At 40.6% G+C, this 12,880-nt stretch overlaps 1 non-coding gene and 1 pseudogene across 1 annotated transcript; one reads left to right on the forward strand and one right to left on the reverse strand.

The window, feature by feature from the left end:
* Nucleotides 1-519: 519 nt before the first annotated feature.
* Nucleotides 520-626, reverse strand: LOC127217762 (U6 spliceosomal RNA). Its single transcript, XR_007834117.1, has one exon. It is a non-coding gene; the product is annotated as a U6 spliceosomal RNA (small nuclear RNA).
* An 11,738-nt stretch (nucleotides 627-12,364) lies between these two features.
* The window catches only part of LOC127217758 (dual specificity protein phosphatase 5-like), a 91,039-nt pseudogene continuing 90,523 nt past the window's right edge, over nucleotides 12,365-12,880 (forward strand).

Below are 12,880 nucleotides of genomic sequence, written 5' to 3' on the forward strand. Positions count from 1 at the left end.
GTGTTTCTTTTACGAATGTGGGTGACTTTGTATTAGGGGCATAGATGTTCAGAATTGAGACTTTGTGTTGATGGATTTCTCCTGAGATTAATATGAAATGACCGTCTGCATCTCTTTTGACTAATTTTGGTTTGAAGTCTAACTTGTTAGATATTAGGATAGCTACGCCTGCTTGCTTCTTATTTCCATTTGATTGGAAAATCTTTTCCCAACCCTTTACCCTGAGGTAATGTCTATCTTTGAAGCTAAGATGTGTTTCTTGTATGCAGCAGAAGGATGGATTCTGTCTTCGTATCCATTCTGTTAGCCTGTGTCTTTTTATAGGTGAGTTAAGACCATTAATGTTGAGGGTGAGTAAGGTCCATTGATTGTTGATGCTTGTTTGGTTTAGGTTTGTTGTTGGCAGTGGTATTGTGAATATATTTGTTCTGCTTCACCCTAGGTTTCTGGTGTAGTTGGATTATCTGTTGCCTACATTTTTGGGGGCGTAGTTACCTTCCTTGGGTTGGAGTTTTCCTCAAAAATATGGAACACTTCACGAATTTGCGTGTCATCTTTGCACAGGGGCCATGCTAATCTTCTCTGTATCGTTCCAATTTTAGTATATGTGCTGCCGAAGCGAGCACTGTTTCCAAGTTTTAACATGAGAAAAAAGCCCTCTTTTCTTTTAAACCCCATTTAAGACAACTCCCATTTGTGTCATAAAATATGCTGACAATATCATAGAAGTCTGAGGGTGGCTATTTCTGTGTAGCACATTTGGGCACAGAACACTGGTGGGAGATGTCATTCTGTAAATATCTTTCTCTTATTGGTTAATGAATAAAGCCCTGTTGGTCAATAGAAAAGCAAGGACTAGGAGACAAGGAGGATTATGGGAGATGTAGTAGCGGAGATTCAAGATGTAGAGACTTGAGAGAACAGAGGTCTGAACCCTCTCTATGGTAAGATAAGACCACAGGAAACACTTAGATGAACAGAAATGGGTTAATATTTAAGACAGAGCTGGGCAATAAGGAACACTAGTAACAGGTCAACAGCTTTATATCTAATACAGCATCTCTGTGTGTTTTGGTGGGCTGATGCAGCAACTGCTCATAACAGAACACAGACAGTCCATAGTCTGGATGATGGCAGCTGCAGCTGCTCAAGTTTAGCTGTGAGCTTAGAGTGTGTGGAAGTTTCAACAGCAAAACAAAGCTGAGCATGTGTCAAAGTAGCTACTATTATGGTAGCCCTGAGGAAGGGGTTCAGGGGAAGCCCTGAAACTTACAGAGAGAGGGAGCCAGCTGTCTGAAAAATGGACATAGGGAACCATGCAGAAGACTCGTGTGTGGTGGGAGCTGCCTGAAGGCAGAGCCAGCTCGTTGTGAAAGACCCTCAAAGCGAGACCTTCATACTCTGACTCAGGAAAGGCGACACCCCAAATCACTCATGAGAAGTGGTCTTGATGCAAACAGCAAGAGGACTTTTATTCCAAGCACGCTGGGGTCCACAGTCATAAGCCACTCAGGGGTAGAGGACTGAGGACCCTGGGTGCAGGATTGAGACAGCTTTTATAGGGTTTACAACAAAGCCCGTGCATCGCAAACCAATCATTTCATAGCATCAAGAGCCTGCATTGTGCGGGCCTATTATTTTAAACCATCCAAGCCCATGCTTTATAGACCAATCAGTTTTCTATATCCCTGGAGGTCTGCATTTGTGCGGGCTCCTGGGTGGATTGACAAATGGCAGTTAGGGTAGGTCACTGGGGTGGAGATTTCACAAGCAGTTTACCGAAGTCAGATAAGTGTTTAGTCAGATCATTTTATGTTATCTTACAAGGCCAGGATCATGTACTCAAGAGCCTGTCATAAGCAGCAAGAAGTGTGACCTTTCACTTATTTCCTGGCAGAGGACAAGGTCTGGAATTTGAGGTATTTAGGACTTCTTAGATAGTATTTCTAAATTTCTAGCTTCCTGGGGTCATTGAAGAGTTAGGCTATATTTTCCATCCTTTCAGTTGTGCGTGGTTAAGTTGGCAGCATTTGGAGCCCAGGTGCCTCTGGAGTTTGGGACTTGTGGAGTTTTGATGGCAGAAGGAGACTGTTGTAGAGAGGTTGCAATAGGAAAATCCCAGACTTGCTCAGAGGGCTTAGAGAAAGCAAGCAAAAGGCAACTGAAGGTGTGGTGATTCTGGAGGGTGCAACTCCAGTGGCTGATGGAAGCTGCAAAGCCCGGGTCAAGCAGCTAAGCTTGTAAATTGATGGCCAGAGTTGGGCACCAGGTGAAGACTTAACTAATTTTTCTCTAACAACAACAACAACAACAAAATGACAGTCAGATATCAGGATAAGAACCTTTAAGGTCAGATGTTGTAACCTGTCTTTGTGCGGCTTCAGTTGGATTCAGCTGACTTGCCTGGTTCTTACCTGAGAGGGGGAGTGTGGATTGAGAATGGGCAGGTAAAGACACTAAGAAAAACACAGAGATACAGGATAGAGTCGAGAGGGCAATCCAGTGAATACTGGACACCTCAAGTTTATTTTTCAACATTCTTAAGTACCCCAACCAAAAGAGGAACATGGAAAAAGACTTCTTTATCATGTATAAGAAACAAACAGACTGACGGAATGCTGGCATTTGTCTAAATTCCAGACTTTGGGGAAGGGAATTTCTTGGGCCCTGACACTAGGGAAATGGATTTTCTTCTTACTATTCCCTTTGCCTGGATTCAATCTTCCCACCCTCTCTTTTGATTTACTTTTATCCATCCTGTAGACATTACTTTCTCAGACATTTTTGAGCACTCCCTAATATACCTCTGATCTCTAAATAGAACATTTCCTTCTCCCCAGCCCTCACTTATGGCATACATTTATCTCACCATAAATACTTGCTAACAAGTGAATGAATTCAAAGGTGAGTTCTGCCTCAAAGGGTCAGGTTCTGGGTAAGATTCAGTTTCTGAGGATATTGAACAACTCTTTAAAAGTCCTGAGGCTATTTGTCTCTAAAATATAGTGCTTGCCTTACTTAGTCAATATGGTTTCTGTAAAATAAATTAAATGGAAGAAAACTATGCTTTAAGTTTGAATGAAAATGAAGACATGACTACTCCAAGGTATGGTTGACAGGAAGGGTTTTTATTGTCGATATGAAGGAGAGAACAGCAGCAAGAGGTATCTTGAAGGGTCCAGCCTAGCAGGCCATGAGAGAGGTGGTGGGTGAATGAGAGAAGAAGTGAAGAGAGAGGAGACCGGGAACGAATAGCAAAGGACCAAGAGGCCAAGAGAAGAAGAAGAACCTAGCTGAAATGACTGAGTTATATAGGAAAGAAAAGCATAGCCCAGTCCCTGGACTGGAGAAGTTTAGGGGGCAAGGTGAGAAGTGCTGGGAGGAGCCACAGGTGAGACTTGTCCCAGTTTTTGTGGGGGGGGGGCTGACAAAGTTATGCATGATTAATGCAATACTATAGTCATTGCCATTGCCAGTCTTCCTGACACAAGGTTTTATAATTGAAAGATAAATAATTACAGATGAAATTTTGCAAAATGTTTCTCATGCTCAGGAAAACCTTTCTTACTTATATAACAAATGCCCCTGAAACACATTGGCTTTCAAAAAGATTCATTTTAATGGATATAATAAAGGCTCAGCAGATAAACTCCTTCTCACCAAATCTGATGACTTGATTTCAGTCCCTAGGACCCACATAGTAGTAGAAGATAATCAATGCCCACAGTTTTTGCTTTGACTTATACAGGAATACTGTAGAATGTGAATGCCTTACAAATAAATACATGCAATTAAAAAATATTTTCTTGTCTCTTAAAGATTTATTTATTGATTATGTATACAGTGTTCTGCTTGCATGTACTCTTAGCCTCTTAGCATATGAGCCATCTCTCCAGCCCAATTAAAAACATTTTAAAGGGTATGATATAAGTATACTTTCAGTGTATATCTTCTATAATGGGAGTCAACCAGAATTTACTAAATGATTTTCCTTAACTTGTTTTTTTCTATAATATCTATATCTAATAATAATTCGTGGTCAATATTCTTTTATATTTAAGCCAGCTATTGAGTGAAGAATTTTAACAGTGTTTAAACATGTTTCTCACTTAAGGGGTTAGTATGTGTACAGGTAGTTTGAAAGAGTGATTTTGAAATAAGAGGCAGTGTAGGTGCTGCTAGCATTTTTGAAGAAATCATCCTATGCTCATAGCCTGCCTTGCCTTGTATGGTTGATAGGTGGCAGCAAGAGACCAGAAATTATGCTTTATAACTAAGCAGGACAGGTTCTTTGGTTTGTTTGGTTTTAGGATTTTAGACAGGATTTCGTTTAACAAAAGCTAGCCTCAAACTTGCTGTGATCTTCCTGTCTCACTCTCCTGAATTCAGGGCTTACATGCATGTATTACCACACCCAGCCAAAAGGTCCTTTTTAATGTCATTGTTTCATTAATTTATAAAAATAAAACAGGATGTCTGTAAATTAGGTAGACATTATAAACAAATAAATAGGATGCAGCTAATTTACAGAATATAGTTTACTTAAGCCCTTATCTTATAATATTTCAACAAATTGTGTATCAAAAGGTTGAGGCTTACTTTCATTATTCTCTTCTCTAATCCCAGGTCTGGATACAAAACCCAGGCTGGCTTGAAAGTCCTGATTTTCTTTCTTTGTTCTTCAGACTGTTGAGATTATAGGCATGCATGTTTTTAAGATATTTTTTTTTCATTAGTTCTTATTTCACCTCTTTGTAAGTACTGAAATCCTTAATGCTTAACTGACATTCGAGTATGGCATATTTGAATTTCCTTTCTTTTTAATTTTTGATCACTTCTATTGTAAAGTTTTTTTGCCCTCAAGCATTGTACTGGTGAAGGTTTAAGTTAAAGGTAGGGGGGATATGTACTTAGCAGAAATGAGTTTAGTATTTAGTATTAAGTAGCTAATGGAGTTGTTGGAGGGTGTAAAGAGAGAGGCTCTTGGTCACTTCTTCCAGTCTTAGATTTATTTATGCCACAGGCATCTGAAATGCCAGTTCTGGAATCCACTGCAGACATGCCAAGTCAAACTTCACTGCAGAACTGGCTCATCTGAGGAGCTGATTGATGATCCTTTGGCATTCAAGAAACTGTGTTTAACATGAAGCTGCTGCTACAGCTCCTGCCTTTAAACTGGTACTTCCTTGTCACATTGGAGGCTGCTGTGAAACTCCACATTGAGAAAGCTGCCACTCCAGAACCCACCATACTTGCTGCATTTGTCAAACACTAAAACAGATTCCTGCCCTCTGCCTCTTGGTGCCCTAGAAACCACAGGGAAACTAAACTTCACCACTATGGTTTATCACCATGGTCTCTACGTCACTCATATCCTCCCTCTACATGTTCATTTTGCTGGTGAAAACTCTTTTTCATATGGAATATAAATTGCACAAAAGCCTAAATGTTACAGCTAACAATTTACATGAACCACAGTGTGGTGATATATTATTTATGATTTATTAAAACTTGCCTGAGGATTCAGAAAGCAAAGTCGGCCACAAGCCATAGAAACTAGACATATATCTTTAGTCCCAGAAGCTAGAAACTAGGAGGTGGTGGCACACACCTATAATCCTAGGGTTCAGGATTAAAAGTTTTTTCTCTCTGAGTTCAAGGACACCTAGGGATACATGAAATTGACTCAGTCTAAAAGAGGAACAGATCATATGCCTTTAATCACAGCATTAGAGGGGTATAAAAGATAGAAGCAGGGTGTTTATAATATTGAGTAGGAGGCATTCGTTCTCCAGCCACACTGAGGAGAGACAGTAGGATCAGCCCTTTCATCTGAGGTAGTGGTAAGAGCTAGTGAACCACCACTTTGCTTTTCTGAATTTCAGTTTGAAGTTTGAACCCCAATGTCAGTCTCCGGGGCTTTTATTTATCATATTATACCACAGTGGGAAGTTATTTTGAAATGCAGTTTTGAATATGTATGAAATGTTCATTATATACTATGAAATATATATGGTATATAAAGAAATGATATATAAAGACAAGCATTAAAAAGTTATTATTTTCTTGTTGTTGTGTTAAGAAAGGGTCTCATGTAGCCCAGAATGGCCTCATACTTGCTTTGTGGCTGAAAATGACCATAAATTCCTTCTGATCCCTCTGCTTACACCTTCCAAGGCTCTGGATTTGTAGGGGTTTACCACCACACCTGGCCTAAATAGTAAACTTTTACTTTTTAGATTTATACAATGATTGTGAAGATAGCACAGAGCATCCATATACCTCATGCTTCGCACCCTTTTTATTGCTCATATTCATGATTGTAACACCTTTCATAATAACACATTTTCTCACAATTAACGGACCAATGTCAATCTCTGCCTTCTGATTTGCTTGATTTTTACTTAGGCTTCTTTTTCTGCTTCAGGACCCATTTAGGGATATGCATTATGTTCACCACTTCTTAGACTACTGGAAGGTGTTTCTTTTCTCAGTGTGTTGTTTCTTTTGTCATGACTTTGACAGTTTTGAGGATTATAAGTCAGTTTTTTGAGACAAAGTATTTCTATGTAGCCCTGCTGTCCTGGAAATCGCTATATATATTACATTTGTTTTAATAGTGAGTCCTGGAAATCGCTATATATATTACATTTGTTTTAATAGTGAGTCACTCATAAACAGGATCGGCAATAGTCTATTTTACTTGGTTTAACTCTTTGTAAAATCATTTGATAATATGTATGCTCTTCTTACAGAGGACCTGTGTTTGATCCCAAGGACCCACGTGGTGACTCACAACCACACTTAACTCCAGTTTCAAGGAATCCAGTGCTCTCTTCTGTACTCTATAAGCCCTAGGCATGTACATGGCACACAGGCATACATGCAAGCAAAACTTCATACACATAAAACAAATAATCTTAATAAAAATAAAGAACAATACATGCAGCCAGACATAGTGGTGCATGCCTTTAATCCAGCATTTGGAGGCAGAGGCAGGCAGAGCTCTGTGAATTTAAGGCCATCTTGGTCTACACAGCAGGTTCCAGGCCAGCTAGGGTTACATATTGAGACCTTGTCTCAAAAAGAAATAAAGAAAAAACAATAAAAAGACAATACTTTGGACTGGATATAATGGTCCATATATCTAATCCTGGATTAAGCAGGCTGAAGCAGGAGGATTGAGACTCTGAGATGGCTCCACAATGAGACCTGTTTTCTGACTACCCCCACAAAAGGGGAGGGAAGCTATATACATATTTCTTTTACAATGTTTTTATGGTGTGAAAAATAAGCAGCCTGAATATGCAATAACAGGTTAAATTAAAATATTATATAGTATACATATGAATTGAAATATTCATTAGAAATACTAATACTTGGAAAACACAACACGAATTCAATTCATACTTAAAGCATGTGTGTTTTATATTAATATTATACTTGAATCCATGCTATATTTAAATATATACACATATATGCATACACATACATGTATATTTATACACACATATACATATAGAGACAACACAGTAAAAAATGATATTAGATGTGTTAAGGTTAAATGAATAACTGAATTTTTAAATTTTCTAAATTTTTCTAAATTTTATAAAATTAGCTAATATTAGAAACATTTGCTTCCAATTCTAAAGTCTTAGAATTACATTGTTTTAGCATTCCAGGCTGAAATGGTACATAAAAATTTCCATTTACTGAGGTAACCCAGTCACAAAAAGAGGAACACAGTATGTACTCACTCATATATGGATTTTAGAACTAGATCAAATGATCACCAGCCTATAATTCACATCACCAGAGGAACTAGGATACAAGGTGTATTCTAAGAGATTCATATAAAGTCCCTCACAGAAATGGGAAGGGACAAGTCCCCCAGAGCTCAGGTGAAGTGGGGGAGGACAGCGAATGGAGAGAAAAGTAGGAGAAAATGAGGGGGAGGAGAGGATGACATGTGCGACCAGGAGGATTGAGCCTGGTTAGGAATGGAAGATAGGAAAGAGAGAGAGACAGAGACAGAGAGAGAGAGCACAAAAGAGGGAGCCAATATTGGTTTGAAGATAAAATTGAACACAAAGAAAGGTCGAGAGAACTACAAGACTGCTCCCAACTAACAATCTCAGCTTCCGTGGAAAGGCTATCATAAATGCCCTTCCCGGAGAGTGAGATCAACAACTAACATCTCCATGGAGCCCTCAACTAATGCCTGTTGAAAACAGGAGCAAACACCCATACATAAACACTGAGTTGAACTAGAACCCAGAAGCAGATGGAGAGGACAAGACCATGCGGCAGAAGCACACAGAGACAGCTTACCTGAACAAGGAGGAGCTAAGGGCCACTAGACTGATAGCTGGGAAGCCAGCATGGGACTGACTCGGGCCCCCCTGAATATGGGTCTCAGCCAGAAGGTCTGAGCAGTCTAAGAGACCTCAGACAGTGGAGCCAGGATGTATCCCTGGTGCACAAAAGGACTTTGCAAACATATCCCCCATGGAGGGATAACTGCCTTATTCTAGAGACAAGAGAGAAGCCCTAGTCCCTACTTCACAGGACCTGTCAGATCTACCTGACCCCAACTGGATGGCATTCCCCTACATATGGAATTGGGGTGGGGAGATGGGAGGGGAGGGTGTTTAGAGTGCATGTGAGAGGGCAGAGAGGGTAAAAGGGAGGGAAGGAGGGAGGAAGGGAGAGGGAACTGGGATCGACATGTAAAATAATAAATTAAAAAAAAAATGCTTTGACTCCAAAAATTTAACTTGAAGAACAAGTTACTGGGAAAAGTATTTCTATTTTTGTTTCCACAGAAAATGAAAAGATGTGGATTCCTTCCAGACTATTGTGGTTTGATCACGCCAGACCGCCTGAAACAGAGTACAAGCTGATCCTACATTCCAAACAGCTGGACAAAACAGCCCTACAGACTACAGCTAGGATATCTGAATCTTCTTCGAATCCCCCAAGACAGCGCCCCTTACCAGCAGGAAGTAGTTTGGAAAGAACGACGCCCAAATTCCCAAATATTGTGTATAAATGTTTGTTTTCATTTAATTGGACTTTGTTATATAAAATTAAATAAAAAAATTATAAAAAAATTTCCATTTACTAATGTTCAGCTGTTGGCAGACACAATACATTTTTGGCTAAGCAAATGTCAATTGTTGCTATAACACTTCTAGAGTTAAAATAGAGCTACATAATAACTGGTAGAGGTACTCCTGGGAAAATGTGGAGAAAAATCAAGGGTTGACTAAGAAAAGGTGAGTGATTTTGAAGACACAGAACTAATGGTAAATGGGGAGCACACAATTTTACAAGCACTTGCAAGGCAATTGAGCAGCATAGGAAGATTTGGGGGTACCTGGAGGCATCCCAGGTAACATGAATTCCAGGGAAGAGTTTTTATTGTGTTGTTCTGAGAGCTCTGGGCAGTGGGCTACCTTCAAGATTTGGGGAATAATAAAATAACAGGTTAGAGGACACTAGAGACAAGATTTGCTTCTGAATGTAATAGAATTTGAAGATCTTTGAGAAAGATTTAAAATCCATGTTGATTCCATGGTCTTCAGGAAGTAACTTGGGAGATGAGAGAAAGGAGTTAAATTGTGAAATCTGTAATACTGAGGTAAACTGATCCAGACTAGCACTTCTAGGACATATCTTACCTTAAAAAAAGGTTTTGATCACACTCCGCCCAAGTTCACTTTGGTACAGGGTCTCACCATGTAGCCTTAGCAGACCTGGAACCAGCCTGGTCTCATACTCACTGAAGATCAGCCTGCCTCTACCTCTCCGGTGTTGGGATTAAAGGCCTATGGTACCACACCTGACCCTGAGTTTTGTGCATGTGTTCCCAGATAGAAATGGCACATATTATCTAATTGAGTTGTAATAGATACTTATATTCAGAAAGATGTAAAGAGATGTGTAATGGTATCAAGGCCAAAAAGTAAATTGGGAAATGTAAATTCTCACATGTAAAAGTATTTGAAGTTTAAAAGGCAGGTTATCAAAAGTTGTATCCTGATTATTTGGAGTGATGGGTTAGTATAAGATTTTAAATATGTCATTAAAACATATTATTCTCCAAACTGCCTTAACTGTCCTAGGCAACTGAAATGTCACTGAACAGTAATAAGGCTGTGAAAACTACAAAACATATAAAACCGTAAGTCTTTATTATCAGTAACGTGAGATGAAATTACTAAAATTTCTCATCCTAGACAGTGTCACATCTGGATTCAGGCACAGACCTTTCAGAATCAGCAGGCTGACTGAAAAGGTCAAGCTTAATTTATGGTTTATGGAGCTCACAATTACCATGGATTTGGCAGTTGCCAGAATATTTCAGAATTAATTCGATGACTGAATACCCTGTACCACTAAGCTAAGGAGGTCCTTCATTTCTTTTTTTTTTCCTTTTGAAATGGTAAAGAGAGGGCAATGTTTATTGTCCCGATTTGATCATTGCCCCTTATATTCATTCCCATGCTGAATCATGTTTCTGTACACCATATATTTATACAATTATAAACAGTAAGACTTGGTGCAGGGCAAAACTGAAAGTTTACTTCATTATTATTATTATTATTAATTTATTATTTTACATGTCGATTCCAGTTCCCTCTTCCTCCCTTCTTCCCTCCCTCCTTCCCTCCCTCCCTCTTACCCTCTCTCCCATGTTACATGCACCCTGACCACCCTCCCCTCCCATCTCCCCACCCCAACTTCACAAGTAGGGCAATGCCTTAATTTCAAATGCAAATCTTGGGAGTAATTGAGGAGGGGTTGGAAATGAGGATATTGTTTCAAGTGCACAAAGTTTGTTCACATGGAGAACACCACGCCCCAACTCAGGAAAGGCGGCCTCCCCAAATCACTCACAAGAAGTGGTCTTGATGTAAAAACATGAGGTCTTTTATATTCCAAGTGCACTGGGGTCCACAGTCATGCACCACACAGAGGCAGAGGGCTAGGGACCATGAGGACGGAAGTAAGATGGCTTTTATAGGATTAAAACGAAGCCCGCACATTTTAAACCAATCATCTCATAGCATCCTAAGCCCACACGGTGCAGACCAATCAATTTAAACCATCCAAGCCACTGCTTTATAGACCATCAGTTTCCTATAGCCCCGGAGGTTTGCATTCGCGCGGGTCCTGGTTGCGGTTACAAAGCTCATGTACTTACAGGTCTTGTGAGTACAGCAAAGAATATAACCTTTTGCCTATTTACTGGCTGAGGGCAGGGTCTGGAATTTAAGGTTTAAACTTCTAGCTTCCTGTGGTCAGTGGAGAGTTAAGTTGTATTTTTCCATTCATTTATGGTGAGCATAAATATATATAAAGTAATATATACATACATGTATGTATGTATGTATGCATATATATGTATACATTTGAAACTGCTGAGATCTTAAATGAAATCAGATGTAAGATTAATATTAATTGGCTTGCATTAATATCTTTATATAAAAGCACCAGAACTTAGAAAAATTCTTTGACAATGAAAGACCAAACCAGGGCAATTTTAGAAAAGAGGGCCAGAAACAGAATACAGGATCTTCACCCCATAACCGTAAAGACGGGTCACATCACCCACCCAGTTCCAGGAAAAGCAGGCCATCTCAGCAGGAAGAACAAATACCCAAGATTAAAAATAACTTTTATGGGCACGAGTTGCGCCAAAGATTAACCTATGGAAATTCCCAAAGTGCCTCTAGACACCCCAACCAATCAGCTTTGAATCCATACCCCTTACTTGTGAGGCTCTGGGCCTTATGCAGCTGCAGTCTGTGGGACCTAGGTTTAAATAAACATTGTGCTAGCATTGGGCTCCTTGGTGGTCTCTCTTCAAGTCTTGTGGATTGGGTATAACAATTTTATCCTTGTATACAGTGAATTTTGGTAATTTTTATCCCCTATTATCCTCTCTCATCCCTGCCCACTCTGGATCTACCACTTCCTTCTCCCAACATGTCCCCTACTATTTTCATCCTTAACAAAAGAAAAACAAAAAACAAATCAAACAAACAAAAAAACCCACAACTTGTTTGTGTGCCAAATAAACGTCAGTAGGTAGATAAATGTATTAGGTATTCGTTTGGTTTAACCCCTTCTAATGCCCGACCTTGTACACTTAAGAGCACTGGGTCCTGAGGACCCTGCGGGCCACTGACGCGTGACCCGGGACTCGCATCCCTGCCATCGCCGTGCCAGAGCCCATGAGCCTCCTCTTTTGCGCCACCTCGTGGCACCGGTGTCAGCGCCCATGAGCTTCTTCCTCCGCGCCGCCGCAGCAGCGCCGCACACCCTGCTCCCGCTGCTCACCAGAAGGCTAACCGCCATGGCGGAGCCGCTCAAGTCTGTGGACTACGAAGTGTTCGGCAGAGTACAAGGTACAGCTCGACCCTGGGAGGCCAAGGCGGGGCTGTGGGAGGGACAGGAGAAAGAAGGCCCATCCGTCTTAGGGCTGCCTCTTCCTTCTGAGGCGAGGCACACACTTCCGCCCAGCCATGACACAGCAGTGGCGCATGGGAAGGAGGGGCATTGCGCGTGCACGGGAGGCCTGAGCCAGGGAGGTGGGGGAGGGAGGTCATTCAGGCTCTCAGAGGCCGGTAGCCAGCCTCCCCCGAAACTCCCAAGTGGTGGGGAAAGCTTAAGTTATTGGTCATAAAGGTTTATCGGGTTTGGGTTTAGCAAGGTTACCTTAATGATACAGATGATTTACTTTGCCAGAGGTTGTAGTCCCCAGAGGGGACTAACAATTTTTCCTTCCTGGGTTCTGGTGATTGAATCTTACATACTTTTTGCATTTGTGCATTATACCACTGAAGACACCCTCAGGCAATTAAATGAAGTT

The sequence above is a fragment of the Phodopus roborovskii genome, unplaced genomic scaffold, assembly GCF_943737965.1.
Source record: "Phodopus roborovskii unplaced genomic scaffold, PHOROB, whole genome shotgun sequence".
Classification (NCBI taxonomy): Eukaryota; Metazoa; Chordata; class Mammalia; order Rodentia; family Cricetidae; genus Phodopus; species Phodopus roborovskii.